Here is a 16,525-nt window from a genome sequence, read left to right on the forward strand (position 1 = left end):
ACAACACTTCCGCATCTTACAGTGTTGCCAGATTGTGCAGATAGACGGACTTATTTAGAGTTGTCAGGGGCGGTCAGTTTTAATTGGCCACCTTAAGTGAACGACTCGGACTTAGTTTCTGTGGCGACCGACCGGCGGCCAGGTTTTATGTCTAAGACTGTACATGTTGCTGCACATCAGACATCTTTCCAAAACGTGTTTTTCCCCCCGAGTTTATTTTTCTAAAGTGCCAGGTATTCTACGCCAGTGTATAAACCCACAACCATTGAAAGGATTGATAAGTTGTACAGTTTTGAGGAAAAGTATGCTGTTACTTAACACGGAAAAAGGGTATTTTTATCAGGGAAAAATCTGGAAATTTTTTTTCCTCGTTCATGTATTCACCCTGTAAGTAGTAAATCTCTGAAAATAGGGAAATTGGTGCCTGACCAATAACTGGATACTCATCCTCAAGCCTTCAAACCTTAATTTATTAAAAAATAGTTAAAGTTAGGATTATTTGGCAGTTATTTGTAACTGACAAGGAATTTCATGTGATTTCCTAGACGACTGAAACCTGGAAAATTCCAATTTTAGGAATGCTGTGTTTGTGTAGCTGCAGAGTTCTTTGGGTGGTATGCTGGACGTTGTGGGTTTGAGTCCCATTGGATGCTAGATTTTCTAGATATTTATCAAAATAAGTATTTTTATTCCTTAATTGGTTTAAATATAGTTTTGGGTTTCTAATCCTTTGCTGCTTTCTTTTAATCATAAATGAACTTTATAGTGTCTGCTCTCATTTTTACTTTGTCTTCTTTTTTAATTTCTGCCCATGTGATTTTAGTTAATTTTTCTTTTCATCACTTCGTGTTTTCACCCACATTATTGCGGTCAGTATTTTAGTTACTAATTTTGCATGAATTTTGTTTTAGGGTCATTCCCTATTAAGTCATCCAGGGCCCTACACCCACCTGTCACATATGTTTTTGAAAACTTATATTTGAATTGTATACATGAAGACCAGAAAATATTCAAAGTTTCATCCAATTCGAACTACTAGTTTCTGAGTTATTACCGTTTAAAGTTTTAGGCTGATTGCATTTCCGAATTAAGACGTAACTAAAGTGTGCATGCTTTTACAGAATTTGAAGCAAAATTGTTAGTTTTGAAGCTAGAGCCTTGAAATTTTCACTGTTTTCTTCTAAATTAAACAATGAAACTGATAGATCTACAAAATTCCAATTTATAATGTTCATTCATATTGAAAAACTTGTGAAACTCAAAATATTGTTAATTTCAAAATTGTGACGTAGGTGTAGAAAATAATGAGTAGCTGAAACCTCCCTCCAAATAACCCAGTAAAACCATATATTTTTGAAAACAGCATAAACTTCTCATTAAATGGTGCAAAAAGATTGGTGGGGTTCTGAGTTGTAACAATCTGTTATAAAATTGAAGTAAAATTTTGTAATTTACTTTGTAAAACACATGTTTGACACAGTAATTAATTATTTGAAGTCAATACAACTGTGAAAATACCAGTTGAACTCAAGTTTTATATATCAGTATATTAAAATAAAAGATGCATGCATTGAGAACTTTACAAAATAGGTGTCCTTACGTTTGGATACATCAGTTGGTGATTATTCGTTTTCAAACAAATCCTTTCTATAAAATGTTTTCGACGACTTTAAATTTTAATAATTATTCAGTTGAAGTATTGTATTAAGTTTATATGAAGCAGTATGTACAATAATTACATTTAAATTCCCGTTAAGGTTTTTTTACAATAAAGCATTGAAATTGTTCCATGTTTTGATGAATTCCTTTCGGGAATTAGCATCATTCTTATGATCTGCAGAACTGAGATGCTACCTCTGGAGGAGCTGTTACACATAGAAGATGGGCTAGTGGAACAGGATATCGGTCTTCTTTTTTAGGCCAAAAGAAAGTTTCTGCTGGTCCGTGAGGGTGCATAAAAATGTTGTAGTCCCCTTCTTCTTCATTGAAACCCAGAACCATTCCTATCGAGCAGTTTAGCTCATAAACGCATGCAACCAAAGAATGTATGTTAGGTTTAATACTCGGGATAGTCATAAAAAAGTATTTTGTTTCAAAAAATTTCCGAGTCTGAACTTACTCATTTGGCTGTAATTTCTTTGCAAGAAGCTGGCCTAAAATAATGGAAACTTCTTGTATCCGGTATTGTTTGACCCATTTGAACTCTAGTTTCAAGCATTGTTCTTTTAGTTTAAATTTCTTCTTCCTTTAAAAAGAAAAAATAATTTTTGAGAATAAATTTTTGCAAAAATTGGTCATTCGTTCAGTGTTTAGTATTTGCTCTCTTTGCCTACTGCCCTGAAAGTTTTTCTTGGTGACAATTCTCTTAACTGTGCCCCCAATCGCATTGCATGTTGTTTTACCATGACTCGTAGCGTGAAATCACCAGCTTGCATTTAATTTAAAATCTTCATAATGAAAACAGAAATTACCATGCTTTTGAAGTTTTTGTACTGGGCACGGCAACCATCTGTAAAATACTCAATTTGGTCAACATCAGGAAAGTTTAGTTTTATGAAATCTATGGTTTTTTTCCTTGTACTGAATAAACAAATAGTACATCATGCTTTAGATCATCTGAAATGAGACACAATATTGTTTCTTTTATGGCGGAATCTTCATTTTTAGAAAAAAATCTTTACTGGATGAACTGGGCAGCTCAAGTGGCCCCAGTGGTAGGATTGCAGTTCATTTTGTAGAATGAAGTTACAGTTTTCTGCAAAATCCATAAGAACTAAAACCTCATTAAATGCCAAATATTATTTTCTCTGTTTCATGTAAGGGTTTTAAGTGTTTGTGATGTAAGAATGATTTCTCAGAGACTCAATTTCTTATAGTAAAATCAGTAAACTCCTTGCTAGGTAGTAGCATTGTTTGTAAGGTCATTCTGCCATCACTTGAAACCTGCTGCTTAAATTTAATGTCTTTATCTTCATCGTAGTCTTCTAGTATTTCTCTTGGATGTAACTGCAGTGATTCCCTTGTTTTCGGGCACACATCACTATGTCTTAACATACAGTCCCCGTTTTGTCTATCACAAACCAATTTGTCCATCATAGTGTGTATTGATTTTTTTATCATGCTGGTTCAGAGTGTTTGCTAAAAGCTCAATGTTTTGGTGGTACAAGCAGGCACACATTATGTGAGTTCCAGGTGAACCAGCAAGCACACACCATTTCGGTCTCAAGGAGCAAAATTTGGAAAATCCAATTTTAAAATTTGTGTTTTTCTTTAAACACCATAAATAGTTCCTCTAAGTTGCATTAAAGAATTCTTTTCTGCTTGTAAACTTTTTTTAATAATAATAATAATAATAATAATAATAGTAATAATAACTTTGTCTTTATCAACCGGCAACATGTAAGAAAATTCATCATCTTCATAAAACAGTTCTTGGGAAAGGGTTCTACCATGTTTGGGTTCCATCAGAGCCCAAATACCTTTCTCATTTGCAAGCGTTCTGGCTTTTCCCACTAAATATTCTGATACATTATATTTTTCAGCTGCTGTTCTGCGAGACCAAGACTTTGGAGTGATTGTTAATATCTGTATTTTTTCCTGTTTGCTTAGGTTTGTCTTGAGTTTTTCCTTTATAGCATCCACTAAATGATCAAGATCCTCGTATTTTGTCCTCAGTTCATTACCTTGAGTCGTACTGTCATATTCACTTGAATAGTTGGCTTCTTATGCTTTCAAAACAAATGACATATCTTTTTTAACCTAGTCTTTTGCCTTTTTAAAGTTCTTTTTAGCATATTTTTCTTCGATTGGGTAGATAATGACTGAAGTTTAAGTGGTGTCACATTCAACTCTAAAATAATTTCTACTACTTTTGCATTGGCTAATTCACTCTCATTCGCTTTATCACTTTCAAGAAGAGCAATATCTTCAGATCTAAAGTAGGTGTTGCCTGATTCTACAGTTTTCTACATGTACTGCAGAACAGCTTCCATGGCACTAAAATTATGTCCTTATTTTCCTTAACATATTTTGCTTTTTCCAGAGTAGTTATCCTCAAATCTTTCTTCTTTGTTAAAGGTACAGAATGTTTCTTAAATGGATCACAACAGGATTTTTGGTTCTTTTCAAAAGACTTTAAAAAATAACACAAATGATGGGAACAAATATCATCTGTTTCACTGTAGTGCTTACTAGTACGCCAACTAAAATTTCTTCTTCTTACAGTAGTTTTAAAAATAAAATTATAATTGTGTTTATATAACAGTTATTTAAAATGTCACTAAGCACAACAAAACACTAGGCAATTAACTTGAACAGAGCCAAACGCACACTGATAGACTTGCAGTAAAGTCGGGCTGTGGTGGGAGGGAGGATTTCATGTCCTGGCTTGAATTTCATGTCAGCAGGCAGACTGCTGACTAGTGAATTTTTAATGTGCATACTTGCATGGTAGTACTGACTTATCTGAACTTCAAGACACTTCTCATGACTCCAAAAATGTTGTATATTTCTTGACTTTAAATTCAGCTAAATAAAACAAAGAAGATAAATAAAATTACAACTACAGTAAAATCTTTGCCCCATTTTAAAAATACATAACAAAAAATGTACTAATTAATTACTGTTTTAAGTAGTTGATCTTCCAAGTTATAGTTCTAAAGACTTTTACTTCTACTATAACCATTTCGAATCTTAAAACAGCCTTTCTATACATTTTGAACAGGTACAACGTGTTTTGATTTCAGTATAAGATAAAATTTTTACATCTCAGAACCCCATCAATTTTTTGCACCATTTGAAAGGTAAGTTTATGCTGTTTCCAAAAATATATGGTTGTATTCGGTTATTTGCAGAGAGATTTTAGCTATTCATAATTTTCTATGCCTACATCACAATTTTGAAGTTAACAATATTTTGAGATTCAGTACAGTTTTTCAATGTGATTGAATATTATAAATCAGAATTTTGTAGATCTATCAGCTTCAGTGTTTAATTTGGAAGAAAGTAGTGAAAATTTCAAGGCTCTAGCTTCAAAATTAAAGATTTTGCTTTGAATTCTGTAAAAGCATGCTCGCTTTAGTTATGTCTTAATTGCCCTCGGAAATACAAATCAGCCTAAAACTTTAAACGGTGATAACTCAGAAATTACCTAACAGAATTGAATGAAACTTTGGATATTTTCTTATCTTTATGCATATATTTCACATATAAATTTTGGAACAAATCCAAAAACCTTGGTTTTTACATCTACTTTTGGCTGGATGATTTGGTAAGGAAATAACCCTTTAGTGATGAAACTTGTCATTCAGATCTTAATCTGCTTTATTTTGCCCATGATCCAAGAAAATATTTGTCAAAATTAACACAAAAATGTCCAGCTGGTAACAAAAATAATTTTTTGACAGTTACACATTCAGTGTAAATTAATTTTGTCTTTTTTAAGTAATACATTGGTATTTTTTAATATTTAAATATTACAGTAGGTAAATAAAAATAATTGCAATCGTGCAGACAAAATTCCACAAGGAAAAGAATAAATGAGAAGGAGATCATATTGCAACTAATTAATTGAATAAAAATAAACAGTTATTTCGATAAAGATAAAACATAAATGCTGTCTGCTAGGTTGTGGTGCCATTTGGAAAAGCATTGTGATTTTTAAGGCTCTAATGGATACTGAGAAATTCTGTTTTGTCAATAATTTACAAATGCATATGCACCTGGGTGAATGGCTGAAGGATGTGATACCTGGTCCCCTAACCTACACAGTCTTATAGTTGCTTTCGAAAAGCTGATCGCTCCCGTAGGGACCTCTTCTTGTTAGTCAATAACATAAGACATAAATGCAAACACATCCAAATTTAATTTTATCCTTGTTTATTGGAAACAAATTTAAGGCTGAACACATTATTTCCTTCATTACATATCGTTTAAATTTTATGAGTAATATAACAGGAAAATTGAAACTTTCTTTTAAATGAACTGTAACAGGCGCTAATTTACTTACTTCCCGTGTTATATTTACAAAGCTAACTACCAACATCTGATTAACTCACTGGTGCCCAGAATAATTGAGTTTAGTTTTTCTGCTCAAAAATAGTTGTAGGTTTTGTAACAAGTTTACATGAAAAACACAATTTAATTTTCACTTTGTCATGGGCATTGATGGCAGCTAGTTGTCAATGGGCACTTCAAATGAAACACATTTCCAAATTTATTACAATATTTATTTTTCTAGCATTCAGATTATCTTTCTGTGCAACTTACAAATCTGTTTGCGAAACAATAAAATTTATTAATTCCTCAGAAAAAAGTTTTTGAGAAGAATCCAGTGGGGATTTTATTGTATTTGAAAGCAAGTCTTAATAAGTGCAGACTGTAAGAATCACTAACTACTTTTACTTTCCAGCTTGGGTTCTTCATTTATTCCCAAGTTGAGGTGACAGGTTTTATACACAATTTCATCCTCGAGTGTTTGGATATGAGTGGAGGCTCTGCAGAGTCATCAGTGTATTCTGCTGCTTCTTGTCCTTGGTTTACTCCCCTCACTGCAAAATTTTTACTTGGCCTCCCTTTCTTCTTTCCCTTCATATTTATTACAGAGTCTCTGCACAAACCTCAGCTCCTATCGCCCTTAGCCCTTGACTTAATCTGCTCACTGCACAATTCTGACTTGATGTGCACTTCCTATTTCCTTCAATATTTGCAGCAGGAGGTATAGTGTGAATATCAATTTCTTCCTGTATTTACAACATGTTCACTTTCCTCGAACTGAACTAGTGCCTGTACCATTGGTATATGTGCATGGAGATGACATGGTTTTCCTTGAACTTCATGATCTGATAAATCAGAATCATCTGTATCTCCACCTTGTGCTTCATAAGGAGGTATGATACCAACTGATCATATTGTCCTGTCTCAATCTGCTTCAACAAAATTTATTATTTCATCCATAATCCATAAATTATCATCAGAACTGAAAAACAATACAAGTACTCAGTGGCAACTAAAGATGCCAGACATATTTTCCCCAACATAAATGATGCTAAATACGAATTCCAAAGGAGTCCTATGTATAATTTAGACCATTTATTACAAGACAGCAAAGAAAATTTACTTCATTTCCATATGAGAATTTGAAGTCCTAAGCTTCTTGACAGAGCGTAGAGACCCACACCACCGTACTAGGCCAGGTCCTAATGGAGGTGGTTTGCCATTTCCTTCCTCTGATCGTAATGGGGATAGATGATGATGAAGACAACACAACACCCAGTCATCTCGGGGCAGTTGAAAATTCCTGACCCCGCCAGGAATCAAACCCAGGACTCCGTGCTCGGGAAGCAAGAACACTATCGCAAGACCATGAGCTGCGGACAAAAATTCTCATATATTGTTCAGTATTTAAACATTTCTTGTTGAAGAGGTTTTAACACTCATACGTACTAACAGATTTAACATTTGTAAGGAACAGCAGTGGACTGAACACTTGACTTCAAATTTTAAATGACAAAGAAAAGAAAAGTGTCCGTAACTGCTTCCAACAGTTAAATTGTGTACAGCATTATCATTGTTGCCATCATTAATTTTTAAATTCATTGGCAACTTCAGTTGTCCAAAAACAAAGATGATGTGACTTACCAAATGAAAGTGCTGGCAGGTCGACAGACACACAAACGAACACAAACATACACACAAAATTCAAGCTTTCGCAACAAACTGTTGCCTCATCAGGAAAGAGGGAAGGAGAGGGAAAGACGAAAGGATGTGGGTTTTAAGGGAGAGGGTAAGGAGTCATTCCAGTCCCGGGAGTGGAAAGACTTACCTTAGGGGGAAAAAAGGACGGGTATACACTCGCGGACACACACACATATCCATTCACACATATACAGACACAATATATATATATATGAAGGGTTTGCTGTAGTTTTTAAGACATAGAACTCTATATTGTGAAAAGGATAGATTGTTGCTCACCATCTAGAGGAGACATTGTCTCACAGACAGGCACAACAGAAAGGCTGCTGTACATCTAAGCTTTGGTTAAAGGCCTTCTCAAGTAGAAAACAAGCACACGATAACTGTCTCTGGCTGCTGAGGCTGAACTGCCCACAGCAGCTGCACATGATAGAAAAAGCAATGTGTTGGCGGTGGGGTTACGGAAGAGGCTGGGGACAAGGACGACAGTGGGGGTAAGGAAGAGGCTGGGGACAAGGAGGGTAGTGTGTGTGTGTGTGTGTGTGTGTGTGTGTGTGTGTGTTTTCTAATTTAGAAGGAAGCCTTTTGGCTGAAAGCTTAAATGTATAGCAGTCTTTTAGTGATACCCCAGCAACTGAACGTCTCCTCTAAATGGTGAGTAGCAATCTATCCATTTCATACTATTGTCATTATTCTATCCTGTATTTTCCATTGTCTGCAAATTCTGTTTTTGGGAAGAGTGGAACTGAAATCACTGTCTAGGTATCCAGATTAAAGTTTAATCCAAACCACTCAGTGCAAATGATGGTAGGCTTCCAATGAACAGATCTAAGCCAATTTGTTTCCCAGCCCTTATCATCCAGTCAAAGCTGTCCCACGTTTATTATTTTTATTTCATTTCATGTTCCGTAGATCTTGGTAGCGAGTGAATTGCAAGGATATGGAACGTGTCAGATTCTACGTAGTTCAAATATAACTTGTATAAACACAATGAAAAGATACAATGTAAATAAAAATCAACTAAACAACAACACAATCAATTAACAGAAAATTTGTTTCACATGTTAAGAATGAGTGATATATTTATGGTATGAAATGTGTCAGATTATACACAGTTGAAATACATCTTACATAAATAAAAGATACAATGTAAATAAGATATCAGCTAAACAACAGCACAGTCAGTTAACAGAACATTTTCGTTTCACATGTTAAGGATGTGTAATACATATAGGAGTCAAGATAAACTAAATATTCTAAAGGAAGTACAGGAATACCAATAAACAATTGTCATATGCCTACGGTAATACTCAAAATAAAATTAATTATACTAAGTTTACAACACTTACAAATTTATGGATTATATACATTTTCTTTCACATTTCCATCAACTGTATAAAAAGATTTCTCTATGAGGTACTCCTTGAGAGTTTGTTTGAATGCTGGCAATCTTTTGTGAAGGCATTGGATGTGTGGTGGGAGAGCATTAAACAGCTTAATGCTGGAGTAATAAGCTCCTTTGTGAACCATAGTGAGTCTTTTCAGTTAAACGTGCAGACACGTACTGGTTCTTGTTTTATAGCCATGAAATTGGCTTGTTATCTTTGTAGATAGAAGGGTTTTTACAGACAAAGGTCAACAAGGAAAAGATATATTGTGAGGATGTGGTAAGGATCCCCATCTTTCGAAACAAGTGCCTGGGATGGACACCACTCATTAATTTAAATTTATTTATTTATTTATTTATTTTTTTTTTTTTTTTTTCAGTGAAAATTTTCTTTGCGAGAGGTTGGCTCCCCCAGAATGTAATAGCATATGACATTAATGATGTCATATGACTAATAATAGCCGAAGTATGAAGCCTTGATGGTGTCTACTTCAGCCACTGAAGCAATAACCTGTAGTGCAAATATTGCTGAGCTAAGTGTTTTATAAAGATTAAGAATGTGCACTGACCAGTTACATTTGCTGTCTATATAAGCACCCAGGAATTTTGTAACCTCAGCTTTTTGTATTTCTTTGCACTTATTGTTAATTTTTTCCAGATTTCTTTGTGGAGTATGGAATCCCATATAAAGGGTTTTATCTGCATTGAGTGAGAGACTGTTTGAAGAAAACCAGTTTACAATGAAAACTTTATTCATAGTTTGTTAAAGATTGTTGTCTGTAAAATCATCAGTTAGAATTGTAGTAAATTTACTGTTTGTATCAGAACAAAGTGGGAGATCATTAATAAAGATGAGAAATAGCAGTGGACCCAAAACAGAGTCTTGTGGCACACAACACCTTACTGAGCCACACTGAGATGAGGCAGGTTCTCTGGATGAGCCATTCAGCATTACAGTCTGCTTCGGTCCTTTAGGTATGATTGGAGCCACGAACCAACGGTACCACCCAAACCATAATAGTCTGCCTTTTTCAAAAGGATTAGATGGTTTACACAATCAAAAGCTTTTGAGAGGTCACAAAAAATACCTACTGGAGACCTTTCTTTGTACACGGCTTCCAGAACTTGGTTGGTGAAGCAGAATACTGTTTGTTTTGTAGAAAGACCAGCACAAAATCCAAACTGACTCTTCTTTAGAATATTGTGGAAGCTAAGATTGTTGTTCCAAGAATTTTTGAAAATATAGTTAAGAGGTAGATTGGGCGATAGTTTGTAACATTGTTTTTCTCATCTCATTTTTAAAGAGTGGTATCATTACAGCTAGTTTTAGCCTGTCTGGGACTATTCCTTCTTGCAGAGATGTATTGAATATGTTGCATAACACTGGAGATATATGTTGATAGCAATATTCCACTATTTTACAGGAAATATTGTCCTCACCGAAAGACTTTCTATTTTTTAATGAGGTAATAATTCTTTCAGTCTCTCTTACTAAAACGCTTCCCCACCCCCCCACCCGCCCCCCGCCTGAGAAGCGATCCTCTTCTCAGGCATCCATTGGGGAAACGTTCACGACCCCAGCTTCCGAGGTCCGGCGTTCCAAAACGGACCCCGCGCGTGAAGACCTTCTTCGGGTCCAGCCCACCATCCCTGTGCCTCCTCGGACTTCCAAGAAGGCCTCCAAGAAGAAGTCTCTCTCCCCCTCTCCACCCCGGCGCGTTTCGTCTGACGCTCCATCCGTGAGTCGCTGCTCCCGGCCGTCCTCAGTTTCGCCAGGACGCTCTGCTGCCAGGCGCTCAGCTGGCCTCTCGTCGGCAAATGATGCTGCCCCTCCTACACCACCAGGGACAGCAGCCGCAGCTGGCGACGACTCGATGGAACAGGATCCGCCTCCCGCCGGTTGTAGCGTTGTTGCCTCGAAACCTGGCCCTCCGCGGCCGTCGAGGTGAGCAGCTCTTCCCCCGTCTCGTTCCCCCTCTTCTTTGACTAGCGATAGCCTTGTTACATTGGAACATAAGAGGTATTCGCTCTAATCGGGAGGAATTACAACTGCTCCTCCGCCTGCACTGTCCGCTCGTCCTTGGTCTCCAGGAAACCAAGTTGCACCCGACTGACCGTATTGCCTTTACCCACTATACCACGGAGCGGTATGATCTCACCCCTGTGGACGGTATCCCAGCTCATGGTGGGGTCATGTTGTTCGTTCGGGGACGATGTCTATTACCATCCCATCCCATTGACCACCCCACTCCAAGCAATAGCTGTCCGTATTACTCTTTCTGCTTTTACTTTTTCCGTTTGTACCATCTACCTGATTGTTCAGCTTCCTCCGCCGTATTTATTGTTCAGCGACTTCAATGCTCATCATCCCCTTTGGGGCTCTCCTGCATCCTGTCAAAGAGGCTCACTCTTGGCAGATGTCTTCAACCATCTCAATCTTGTCTGTCTCAATACTGGCACCCCAACTTCCCTCTCGGACTCTACTCATACCTACTCCCACTTGGACCTCTTGATCTGTTCTACCGCTCTTGCCCGTCGGTTCGAGTGGTATGTCCTTTCTGATACCTATTCGAGCGACCACTTCCCCTGTGTCGTTCGTCTCCTGCACCACACCCCATCCCCACGTCCTTCTAGCTGGAACATACCAAAAGCCGACAAGGGTCTTTACTCCTCCCTGGCGACCTTTCCGGACCACGAATTTCTCAGTTGTGACAGTCAGGTCCAATACCTCACGGCTGTTATCATCAATGCTGCCGAACGTTCCATTCCTCGTACTGCCTCTTCACGTCGCGTTTCTGTCCCCTGGTGGAATGAGGCTTGTAGAGACGCTATCCGTGCTCGACGATGTGCTTTACACACCTTTCGCCGCCATCCTACGTTGGCGAATTGTATTGGATACAAACGACTCCGAGCGCATTGCCTTAGAGTCATCAAAGACAGCAAAAAAGCTTGTTGGGCCTCTTTCACCAGCTCTTTCAACAGTTTTACTCCCTCTTCTGTCGTCTGGGGTAGCCTGCGCCGGCTGTCGGGCATTAACGCCCACTCCTCGGTACCTGGCCTGACCTCAGGTAATGAGGTCCTTGTTGATCCTGTGGCTGTCTCCAACGCCTTCGGCCGGTTTTTTGCGGAGGTTTCAAGCTCCGCCCATTACCATCCTGCCTTCCTTCCCAGGAAAGAGGCAGAAGAGGCTCGGCGACCTTCCTTCCACTCGCTGAATCTGGAAACTTATAAAGCCCCCTTTACTATGCGGGAACTCGAACGTGCGCTTGCACTGTCCCGGCCCTCTGCTCCGGGGCCAGATGGCATTCACGTTCAGATGCTGGCACACCTTTCTCCGGCAGGCAAAAGCTTCCTTCTTCGTACCTACAATCGCGTCTGGACCGAAGGTCAGGTCCCCATGCGTTGGCGTGACGCCGTCGTTGTTCCTATACCCAAACCCGGGAAGGATAGACACCTTCCTTCTAGTTACCGCCCCATTTCTCTTACAAGCTGTGTCTGGAAGGTGATGGAGCGTATGGTTAATGCTTGGTTAATCTGGATTCTTGAATCTCGACGGCTACTTACCAATGTCCAATGCGGCTTTCGTCGCCGCCGCTCCGCTGTTGACCACTTTGTGACCTTGTCGACATTCATCATGAACAACTTTTTGCGACGGCGCCAAACGGTAGCCGTGTTCTTCGATTTGGAGAAGGCTTATGATACCTGTTGGAGAGGAGGTATCCTCCGCACTATGCACAGGTGGGGCCTTCGCGGTCGCCTGCCCCTTTTTATTGATTCCTTTTTAACGGATCGAAAGTTTAGGGTACGTGTGGGTTCCGTATTGTGAGACGTCTTCCTCCAGGAGAACGGAGTGCCTCAGGACTCCGTCTTGAGCGTAGCCCTTTTTGCCATCGCGATCAATCCAATTATGGATTGCATTCCACCTAATGTCTCAGACTCTCTCTTTGTCGATGACTTCGCGATCTACTGCAGTGCCCAGAGAACATGCCTCCTGGAGCGCTGCCTTCAGCGTTGTCTAGACAGCCTATACTCATGGAGTGTGGCAAATGGCTTCCGGTTCTCTGAAGAGAAGACGGTTTGTATCAACATTTGGCGATATAAAGCGTTCCTTCCGCCATCCTTACATCTCGGTCCCATTGTTCTCCCATTCGTGGAAACAACTAAGTTTCTGGGGCTCACGTTGGACAGGAAACTGTATTGGTCTCCGCATGTCTCTTATTTGGCGGCCCGTTGTACACGTTCCCTTAATGTCCTCAGAGTTCTTAGTGGTTCATCTTGGGGAGCGGATCACACTGTCCTGCTTCGCTTGTATCGGTCCATAGTCTGATCGAAGCGGGATTATGGGAGCCTCGTCTGCTCGGCCATCCCTCTTACGCCGTCTCAACTCCATCCACCATCGGGGGTTACGTCTTGCAACCGGAGCCTTCTACACTAGTCCCGTCGAGAGTCTTTATGCTGAAGCTGCCGAATTACCATTGACCGACCGGCGCGACGTACTGCTGTGTCGGTATGCCTGCCGGCTGTTGTCTATGCCCGACCACCCCTCTTACCAGTCCTTCTTCGCCGATTCTCTCGACCGTCAGTACAGGTTGTATGTGTCTGCCCTGCTGAACCCCCCTCCCGGAGTCCGCTTCCGTCGCCTGCTTCGACAATTGGATTTTGCCCTCCCTACCACCTTCAGAGAGGGTGAGAGCCCGACACCACCTTGGCTCCAGGCTCCGGTTCATATTTATCTCGACCTCAGCTCGCTCCCAAAGGAGGGTACTCCGGCTGCAGTATATTGATCACGGTTTGTCGAACTTCGTGCTCGACTTGCCGGTCACACCTTTATTTACACTGATGGCTCCAAAACTGCCGATGGTGTCGGCTGCGCCTTTGTCGTCGGGGCCGCCACCTTTAAATACCGGCTCCTCGACCAATGTTCCAGCTTTACGGCCGAGCTTTTTGCTCTCCATCAGGCTGTTCAGTATGCCCGCCACCACCTCCATTCATCGTATGTACTCTGCTCTGACTCACTCAGTGCTCTTCAGAGCGTTGGAGCTCCCTATCTGGTCCATCCCTTGGTTCAACGAATACAGCAGTCCCTCCATTCTTTCGCTGATAATGGTTCTCCTGTCCGCTTTCTGTGGGTTCCCGGACATGTAGGAGTGCCTGGGAATGAGGCTGCGGATGCTGCGGCCAAGGCTGCAGTCCTCCTGCCTCGGCCAGCCTCCCATTGTGTCCCGTCATCTGACATTCGTGGGGACGTTTGTAAGAGGCTTGTGTCGTTGTGGTGGGATGCTTGGTCATCCCTCCAAGGAAACAGGCTCCGGGCAGTAAAACCACTCCCAACTGCTTGGACAACCTCCTCCCGACCATCTCGGCGAGAGGAGGTCCTTCTGACCAGGTTGCGGATTGGGCATTGCCGGTTTAGCCACCGATACCTGCTCTCCGGTGACCCAGCCCCGCAGTGCCCTTGTGGTCAGGCATTAACAGTGCACCATGTTTTATTGTCGTGTCCCCGGTTTAGTCAATCTCGTGTTGTCCTGTCCCTGCCATCTACTTTACCGGATATTTTAGCTGATGACGCTCGAGCAGCTGCTCGTGTTCTGCGTTTTATAACTTTGACTGGCTTGTCCAAAGACATCTAACTTTTTCACTTATTTTATCTGCATCTTTGTCAAGCCTTTCTGGTGTCCCCCCTCCCCTTGAGTTTTACTAGATTCCCCATGCTCTAATAACTGTGACTGGGCGCTAATGACCTCAGTAGTTGAGCGCCCTTAAACCCCACCAAAAAAAAAAAAAAAAAATTACTGTAACATGAGGTAAGGATAATTTTGGGGTCTATTACTGATAGTGTTCTGTAGAAGAGCCAATGACTTGTCCACAGAACCTTTGTAAGCCTGTCTTCCCTGCTGCTGACAAAAAAGTGCCTGTTGAAGATTTCTTCAACCATTTCAGGTTTCTTTACAATATTGGTACCTTGTTTAATTTCAGTGGGTGTCCTGCTTTATTGCATTCCAAATTGTTTTTGTTTTGTTGTCAGACTTATCAATTTCAGACTTAATGCGCATATTTTTTGACTTATTTATTACCTACTTTAGAATGCTACAGTAAAGTTTGTAGTGCTGACATTTCTTTGGATCATTGCAAGTTCTGAGGGAATAATATAGCATCCTCTTTGTTGTGCAGGATGTTTTTATTCCTGCCGTGATCCATGACTTATTGACAGTCCTTGCATGACGGTTTCTAATTATTTTCTTGGGAAATGTGGCTTCAAAGGTAGACATAAATTCATTCAGAAACGTATTATACTTTTTGTTCACTCTGTTTAATTGAAAACTGGACTCCAGTCTCTCTTGCAGACTGGTGTTGAAATTTTGGAGGGTTTCATCATTTATTATCCTAGAAGATTTCCAAGAATTTTGAGAACTGTTACTCAGATTGATGTCAGTGAGAGTAAGCAATTGACGACCATGATCAGAAAGGCCAAGAACTGGACGTACACTAATATTGTTGACTCTACTTATCTATAAATATGTTGTCAATCAGACTTTGACAGTTCTCGGTGACTCTAGTTGGAAAATTTACTACTGTCGTCAGATTATAAGAATCAACTAGATGTTCTAGATCTGCTTTACCATTGCTTTCATTTAGGAAATCTACATTGAAATTACCTGTAATTATTAGATCCCTGGATTTTGAGTACACTTGCAATAACTGCCTGAGGGACACCTTTATGTTCCCTGAGGGACCTCTGTATAGTGATAACACTACAACTGTACGGTCACCTACAGTAATTTCTATGGCACATATTTCAATATCTTGTTCAATACAGTGACTTTTTAAATTCAATGTGCTGTATGGTATGTTATTTTTGAAGTAAATTACCACTCCACCATTCTTCATGATACATCTACTGTAATGTGTTGTTAGACAGTATCCACTGAGGTGTAACATTTCAACATTTCTCATATGGTGTTCACTAAAGCATAAAACATCGTCATCCTTTATCTCTAGTGGGTCATCTAAAAGAACACAAATTTTGTTAACTTTGTAAGTCGTCTTACATTATGGTGAAAAATTGTCATAGCTTTGGTATTTGCTGAAAGCAGCTGCTTTCGCCTAAAAAAGTATTTATTTGTGGGCTCAGAAACAATAGGCTCATTGTTAACTGTTTCACGGAAATTTTGATCTTGAAAATTAATCTGATAGGATTGCTGGAGCCATTTGAGGGGAACAGGTCCCAGGTGATGAGATATTTTGTTGATTTCTTTCATGATTACTGCATTTAAAAGAGTACCTAACGTATGTTTGCCTCTCCTCTTAAGGTGCATGCCATGTGTGGTAAACAACTCTCTTTCTACTCATTTCTACTGCTTCAAAAAAGTGTTTATATGAATGCTGTGATCATGTTTAGCATTGCTACCTATTTTTTTCTGGGTCAAGCATCAAGAAATCAGT

General features: G+C 39.7%; 1 protein-coding gene across 1 annotated transcript in view; it reads left to right on the plus strand.

Moving 5' to 3' along the window:
• Positions 1-16,525, plus strand: part of LOC126088116 (transportin-1) — a 178,659-nt gene that overhangs the window by 117,756 nt on the left and 44,378 nt on the right. The gene's annotated exons all lie outside the window — the stretch shown is intronic.

Source organism: Schistocerca cancellata, chromosome 6 (assembly GCF_023864275.1).
Source record: "Schistocerca cancellata isolate TAMUIC-IGC-003103 chromosome 6, iqSchCanc2.1, whole genome shotgun sequence".
NCBI classification, from domain to species: Eukaryota; Metazoa; Arthropoda; class Insecta; order Orthoptera; family Acrididae; genus Schistocerca; species Schistocerca cancellata.